The sequence below is a fragment of the Crassostrea angulata genome, chromosome 1 (assembly GCF_025612915.1).
Source record: "Crassostrea angulata isolate pt1a10 chromosome 1, ASM2561291v2, whole genome shotgun sequence".
Taxonomy (NCBI): Eukaryota; Metazoa; Mollusca; class Bivalvia; order Ostreida; family Ostreidae; genus Magallana; species Magallana angulata.
Genome location: NC_069111.1, coordinates 39,911,454 through 39,920,510, shown reverse-complemented (window position 1 = coordinate 39,920,510; position 9,057 = coordinate 39,911,454).

Genomic DNA, 9,057 nt, shown 5'->3' with positions numbered 1-9,057 from the left:
TTGACTTATTTGTAAGATTCTGGTTCCGTTACGTTCCGCAATATATTATTACCCCTGTGGATATTGGTATTCAACGGAACAGAACGGAATGAGCGTAAATTTCCTTCTCAACCTATTTTCACGCCTATTCTATACTTACAACGAAAATATACGTAACATGATCATACATTTAACCGTTTACAAAAACCATCACTCATGCTGTCGAATTATTTCATTTAATTAAAAATTAGTAAGTTACATGTATGGGGCAAACCCTGAAGACAGTACCGATTCTACCAAAAGTGTTTGCCTTTCTTTATAATAATTCTGAAATCGGCGAATACAGTTCCCCTCTCTTATTTGTGTGCGTTTTTATTATGACATATTTCTGATTTATACCCTCTGTCTGAACAATTACCTAAAACAAACATTTCATAAAAACATCTATATCAAGATGGAGAAGGTCTTTAAAGGGGTTAAAGATCTCTTGTAATTTATTTGTAGATTTTATTTCATATAAGTTATCAAGTGCCCTCTTGGATGAAAAGGAGAAAATTTATTCAGAGGAACGTAGCGTACCCCCTCCACAAACACCATTCCCACCCCCTCTGCAGCAATAAGAAAAAAATCATTTTCATAGCATAATAATTTTGTAGCAGAACGGCCATACCTACATGTGTAGTTAGGGTCAGTATCCTTAATTTAAGATAGCAATAGCAACGTTTACTTTTAACTACTAAATACTTTATTTTAACTACTAAATACTTTGAGACTAAATTTTAGAAAATTAAATATGCACTGGGTGTTTGCGCCACGACATACAGTACAGGCAACGCGGATCCCGTATTGGCCCGCGTTACCGTCACGGTATTTTTATCGTTCCCGCGATACACCATCGCGGTTTTTGATCGCGGAATGGATTGCGACCGTGATGACACCGCGACGGTGTGATTTACCGTTATTCCTGCTGCTGCTTGTTGTTGTTACTTTACCTGTTCTGTACATTACAGGCAATGCGGGTCGCGTAAATCCACGTCAAATATGCAACTTCAGATTTAAGCATAACAGCTGCATTGTAAATAAATTGTGTACGTCCATATTATTATAAAATTAATAAATTATATTTATGAAATAGAATTTCATGAAATCGGAAACTACATTCGAATTACAACATAGCATGATTATTACGCTGTTAAATTTTGTGATGTGTAAATAATTAAGAACACATATCTTTGTATTTGACGTGCTTATTTCAGTTATTATTTCTATTAGTTGATAATCCTGTTTTTATAACAATCTTAAAATTAAATATTTTCATTAGATGAACTCGTATCAATGCAGAGCAATTTCATATTCTCATTTTATAAGTTGACACGCATAGCGCCGTAAACTGTCAATACATGTGTATGTTTTAAATTGAGAAATGAACAAATGTCGGGGATCAACTAATAAACCTATTATTCAATTCAATAATAAAATTATCATTCATATATAAAGTTGGTGCATGCACATGTAATCATAACGTGTTATGTCAGTATGCGTTTCCTGTGTATACATATAAAGTTTAAGTCACGATCATTTTCTGTGTATACATGATTAACTAACTCAGGGTAGAAAACGACATGCCCTTGAGGGTTTTCACACCTATTTACGACAAAAGAAAAAGTCTACATCGCGTACGGCTTCGTCTAATCGCACAACACCTTACAGGAGAGAGAGAGAGAGAGAGAGAGAGAGAGAGAGAGAGAGAGAGAGAGAGAGAGAGAGAGAGAGAGAGAGAGAGAGAGAGAGGCGTTTAGGCGTGATTTAACGTACACTTATGTGAAATATACTGATATCCAATACTAAATATTCATAAAATTAGTATTCATAAAAAGAATATGGTACACTGTGATTGTATCCATCATGCAATTTCAGATTTGAGTCCACGTGCTGCACCCGTACAGGCTTTGGAACGATAAAGAACCCTGACTGCTAAATGACTGAGTGTGTAGTAACGAACGTAATTTGAATATTATTGAAGTAAAAAAAGTATAAATCAAAAATAAAATTTTAACCCCCCCCCCAAAAAAAAAACCAATGAAGGGGTTATTTTTAGATTTTATATCCATTTCATTTTAAATATTCAAGGGCCGATGAGCAGGAGAAAACTTGGATTTTAAGTCTTATTCTTATAACTTAGGTCTATCTAAACTATAAATTCAATGTTTAAATACGTAAATGTTCATTCACTCGCGAGAAATTAAATTGTCCGCAACTAAGTCTTTTACAGCTTTCAGAAGACCTATATATAGGCCTATATATATTTCCATTCTTGTATGATTAAATCACTGCTTCTTACTAGTATCTACTGTTGGGGTTTTTTAAAAAAATTAAAATCTGACCCTTTTCGAAATGTAAATTTTGTGCCATTATTTGTCCTAAAATGACAGATATCATTTAAGTGTTGATTTTTAAAGTTCCATGTCATTTAAAATTCTCAGTTAGATCCTTCATAGCCTCTGTTAAATACAGTGTATAATGTGGTTACGTTATAACAATTTTTATGTACATTTGTAGTTGTTTTATGTAATAAATCATTGTTTTCAAAAAATTATATTGGACAGTAATTGTGTTATTCTAATTTAAGAAAAGGGGACTTATATTAACCAATAAATATCTTGTAAAAAATAGGGTATCCTATGTTGATACAAAGCTACAATATACTGGTAAATGTAAAAGATTCAACCTTTTCTCAAAAAATGGTTTTAGTTTTAAGAGTAGACAACAAATAATATCTACTCACTCTAGCTGCAATAATGTACATGAAGCTCTCTCTGATTGTTTATATCTGATGATATTTTAAGGGAGAGGGCTACCTAATTGCAGCTCCATTTACAATGACCCCCTTTCATATATTTTTTTCAAATCTTTAAATCTTCAATTGAAGTCTACATCTGCGCAGTTCTTTAATTGATCAACCATGGAATTTTTCTGTATATACTTGTGTGGTTGCAAGTTGCATATAAAACCTCTTGTTATTGCTTTTTTTTTCATCCTGGACAACAGTTTTGGTCATGCAGCGTTTGGTATAAATAAGTCAGTGCAAAGTTTTTGGTGCAGGTGCCCTTTGATAGCAGTGTCTAAGCTACTACTGGTCCTAACTTCAAACTTGCATGCATGGTGCATCTTATGACACTGATGCACAAGACAGGCTTGAATGCTGAATCTGCATGAGCCATAGGTTTCGGATGCTGGAGGAGGATAAGGTTTTTAAAGCTGGTTAAAGTTTTTGGAGCAGGTGCCCTCTGATGATTATATCTTAGTTATTTTCTAGTATTAACTTTACCAAACTTGCATAGATGGTGCATCTTATATTTCTGATGCACCAGTCAGGCATGAATGCTGAATCTGAGCCATAGGTTTCGGATGCTGGATGAAATTTAGTTTTTTGGAACAGGTCACATGTTTAATAGATAATGGTACTATTTTAAACTTGCATAGTTGATTTAACTATAATATAAATGAATCACAGAGGTAGCTTCAGATGCAGAGCCTGATCTCCATTATCAAGGATGTTAAAAAATATATCTTAGTTATTACTGGTCCTAATTTCACCAAACTTGCATGGATGCTGCTGCATCTTATGTTACTGATGCACCTGACAGGCTTAAATGCTGAATCTGAGCCAAAGGTTTTGGATGCTGGATTAGGTTTAATTATTTTGGAACAGGTCACATGTTTTATTGATAATAGTACTCTCTGCTTCGTCGGTTGACAATGGTTTTCTCGGGGAGTCAATTTCAACTGTTAACCTCCAAAACAGGCACTATCTATATAATATCACATGATATTGTAATATAAATGATACAATGTTGTATCAAATTATATTGTATCATACGATATAATATCATAATATGTATCAAATATAATACACATACAATACAGAATCATATACTATACTACACATTAATATAATATCATATAATGTTATAATATTGTGATGCATTATGTGATATGATATTGTATCATAAATTATATATTATGAATTGTCTTTTGTGTTAATTAATTAATGTATAATACGATACAATGTCATATCATGTGTTACAATATCATATTGCATCATTATTTATTACAGTATTACATTGTATTATATTGGAAGTATTATATGATGGAATATCTTATTTTATATGTTTATAAACATTGTAACGTTATCTTATATAAGGAATAAGGAATCATTCTTTAAATTGAGTACGTATTATGAGGTGATAATTTTGGTTGGGGCGTGATCAAATCCAATAAAGCCCGAAGGGCTTTATGATATATTTGATCACGCCCCGACCGAAATTATCACCTCATAATATTCAAAGAATGATTCCTTATTACTTATATTTATATATTTTCATTATCCAGTGTCTTTGTCTGTGATAACACTACGTATCGATTTTGTACTATATAACCCATAATACAAATGACGCCAAATTGAGGCGCCGGCGGGGTTTGCTTATTTATATTAAAAAGATTTAATCGTGCGATGGCTTAAAATTATATAAATATAAGTAATAAAGAATCTTTCTTTGAATATTATGAGGTGATAATTTCGGTCGGGGCGTGCTCAAATCTATCATAAAGCCCTTCGGGCTTTATTGGATTTGATCACGCCCCGACCAAAATTATCACCTCATAATACTCAAAGAATGATTCCTTATTCCTTATATAATTTTTAGCCATCGTACTATTAGATATATACTCCAATAAAAATAAGCAAACCCCGCTGACGCCTCATTTTGGCGTCATTTGTATTATGGGTTATATAGTACAAAATCTATGGAACGCCATGGCTGCCTTATAGCATTAGACTATAGGTACATTATGTCAAATTACCATTACATTATGTCAAAGTCCATTACGTGGTGTGAATATATCTTTACGCTAGGTCAAATCGTTATTACGTGATGTCAAAAGCACGTTAGGTGAAGTAAACATGTCTTTACATTATGTCAACTTTTTATGTTGTGATCTAAAATCACCCTTACGTTATGCCAACATTGTACAACCAAAGGTCAATACATCATGACATTATTTCGACACTGTATTACATGGGGCGAATGTATCCTTACATTATGTCAACATTTTATTACATGATATCAATATATCCTTACATTATATCAACACCGCAGTACGTATCGCGATTCTATCCTTACATTATGTCAACATTTTATTACATGATATTAATGCATTTTTACATTTTATCAACACTTTATTACATGGTGTAAATATATCGTTTTATTATGTCAAACCTTTATAACTTGATGTCATAAGTTTATGACGTTATGTCTAAACTTAATAACGTGATGTGAATAAGTCTTTGCTGTAGGTCATTTCTCTATTTCATGATGTACATGCTCCATTACTTTAAGGTAAAACATCATTTCGTTACGCGAACACGGATACATCGGCCTTTCTATATACAAGGAAACGGTAAGCTTACCCAAATGTACCCAGGGGTTATTGAAACTTTGTGGATCAGAACGGAACCAGTAAAGGGTCATCCAATGGGGAAATTGAAATTTAAAAATAATGATTTATTTTGTTTTTATTCATTTCATTTCAAAATAAGATTGATCTTTAATTTTATTGTTTAAATTCGTTGTTTAAAGAAAACTATACATAATTATATTACTTACTACTCTAATATTAACATATTACAGTATTTTCACGGCAGAACTTACTAACTAGTTTAAGCTAGCAAAAAATATTCTCTATTAGTTAGAGATTTAAAACAAACGAAACGCATTCCAAAGCATACCATCTTTAAAATTACAATGTCAGCAGTACTTGACTTATTTGTAAGATTCTGGTTCCGTTACGTTCCGCAATATATTATTACCCCTGTGGATATTGGTATTCAACGGAACAGAACGGAATGAGCGTAAATTTCCTTCTCAACCTATTTTCACGCCTATTCTATACTTACAACGAAAATATACGTAACATGATCATACATTTAACCGTTTACAAAAACCATCACTCATGCTGTCGAATTATTTCATTTAATTAAAAATTAGTAAGTTACATGTATGGGGCAAACCCTGAAGACAGTACCGATTCTACCAAAAGTGTTTGCCTTTCTTTATAATAATTCTGAAATCGGCGAATACAGTTCCCCTCTCTTATTTGTGTGCGTTTTTATTATGACATATTTCTGATTTATACCCTCTGTCTGAACAATTACCTAAAACAAACATTTCATAAAAACATCTATATCAAGATGGAGAAGGTCTTTAAAGGGGTTAAAGATCTCTTGTAATTTATTTGTAGATTTTATTTCATATAAGTTATCAAGTGCCCTCTTGGATGAAAAGGAGAAAATTTATTCAGAGGAACGTAGCGTACCCCCTCCACAAACACCATTCCCACCCCCTCTGCAGCAATAAGAAAAAAATCATTTTCATAGCATAATAATTTTGTAGCAGAACGGCCATACCTACATGTGTAGTTAGGGTCAGTATCCTTAATTTAAGATAGCAATAGCAACGTTTACTTTTAACTACTAAATACTTTATTTTAACTACTAAATACTTTGAGACTAAATTTTAGAAAATTAAATATGCACTGGGTGTTTGCGCCACGACATACAGTACAGGCAACGCGGATCCCGTATTGGCCCGCGTTACCGTCACGGTATTTTTATCGTTCCCGCGATACACCATCGCGGTTTTTGATCGCGGAATGGATTGCGACCGTGATGACACCGCGACGGTGTGATTTACCGTTATTCCTGCTGCTGCTTGTTGTTGTTACTTTACCTGTTCTGTACATTACAGGCAATGCGGGTCGCGTAAATCCACGTCAAATATGCAACTTCAGATTTAAGCATAACAGCTGCATTGTAAATAAATTGTGTACGTCCATATTATTATAAAATTAATAAATTATATTTATGAAATAGAATTTCATGAAATCGGAAACTACATTCGAATTACAACATAGCATGATTATTACGCTGTTAAATTTTGTGATGTGTAAATAATTAAGAACACATATCTTTGTATTTGACGTGCTTATTTCAGTTATTATTTCTATTAGTTGATAATCCTGTTTTTATAACAATCTTAAAATTAAATATTTTCATTAGATGAACTCGTATCAATGCAGAGCAATTTCATATTCTCATTTTATAAGTTGACACGCATAGCGCCGTAAACTGTCAATACATGTGTATGTTTTAAATTGAGAAATGAACAAATGTCGGGGATCAACTAATAAACCTATTATTCAATTCAATAATAAAATTATCATTCATATATAAAGTTGGTGCATGCACATGTAATCATAACGTGTTATGTCAGTATGCGTTTCCTGTGTATACATATAAAGTTTAAGTCACGATCATTTTCTGTGTATACATGATTAACTAACTCAGGGTAGAAAACGACATGCCCTTGAGGGTTTTCACACCTATTTACGACAAAAGAAAAAGTCTACATCGCGTACGGCTTCGTCTAATCGCACAACACCTTACAGGAGAGAGAGAGAGAGAGAGAGAGAGAGAGAGAGAGAGAGAGAGAGAGAGAGAGAGAGAGAGAGAGAGAGAGAGGCGTTTAGGCGTGATTTAACGTACACTTATGTGAAATATACTGATATCCAATACTAAATATTCATAAAATTAGTATTCATAAAAAGAATATGGTACACTGTGATTGTATCCATCATGCAATTTCAGATTTGAGTCCACGTGCTGCACCCGTACAGGCTTTGGAACGATAAAGAACCCTGACTGCTAAATGACTGAGTGTGTAGTAACGAACGTAATTTGAATATTATTGAAGTAAAAAAAGTATAAATCAAAAATAAAATTTTAACCCCCCCCCCAAAAAAAAAAACCAATGAAGGGGTTATTTTTAGATTTTATATCCATTTCATTTTAAATATTCAAGGGCCGATGAGCAGGAGAAAACTTGGATTTTAAGTCTTATTCTTATAACTTAGGTCTATCTAAACTATAAATTCAATGTTTAAATACGTAAATGTTCATTCACTCGCGAGAAATTAAATTGTCCGCAACTAAGTCTTTTACAGCTTTCAGAAGACCTATATATAGGCCTATATATATTTCCATTCTTGTATGATTAAATCACTGCTTCTTACTAGTATCTACTGTTGGGGTTTTTCTGGGTCCATTTGGGTAAATCGGCGTACCGTTTCTATATAGTAAATTTTGTATTTAAAACATGACAAATATACAAAGACCAAGGATTTCGTGTTTGTATAACGGAATGATGTTTCGACTTAAAGTAATAGAGCGTATACATCACGGAATAGAGAATTTGCCTAATGTAAAAACTTATTTACATCACGTAATAAAGTTTAGACAAAAAGTCAAGACATTTTCGTATCAAGTAATGTACTTTTGACATAAAGTGATAAAGTGTTGACATAATGAAAGGATGAGTTAACACCATGTATTAAGGTGTTGATAAAATGTAAAAACGCATTGATATCATGTAATAAAATGTTGACATAATGTAAGGATAAAATCGCGATACGTACTGCGGTGTTGATATAATGTAAGGATATATTGAAAGCATGTAATAAAATGTTGACATAATGTAAGGATACATTCGCCCCATGTAATACAGTGTCGAAATAATGTCATGATGTATTGACCTTTGGTTGTACAATGTTGGCATAACGTAAGGATGATTTTAGATCACAACGTAAAAAATTGACATCATGTAAAGACATGTTTACTTCACCTAACGTGCTTTTGACATCACGTAATAACGATTTGACCTAGCGTAAAGATATATTCACACCACGTAATGGACTTTGACATAATGTAATGATAATTTGACATAATGTACCTATAGTATTATGCTATAAGGCAGCCATGCATTCCATAAAAATCGATACGTAGTGTTATCACAGGCAAAGACACTGGAAAATGTAAATATATGATGAAATGAACATAGGACTTTCGTACAATTTTTTAACATATATGATATACGATATATATAGTGTGTCAAAACAGTATCCATGAGTATCCAAGATTATTAACAGTGATTTCCATATAATATAATAAAGGCGGTCTTATGA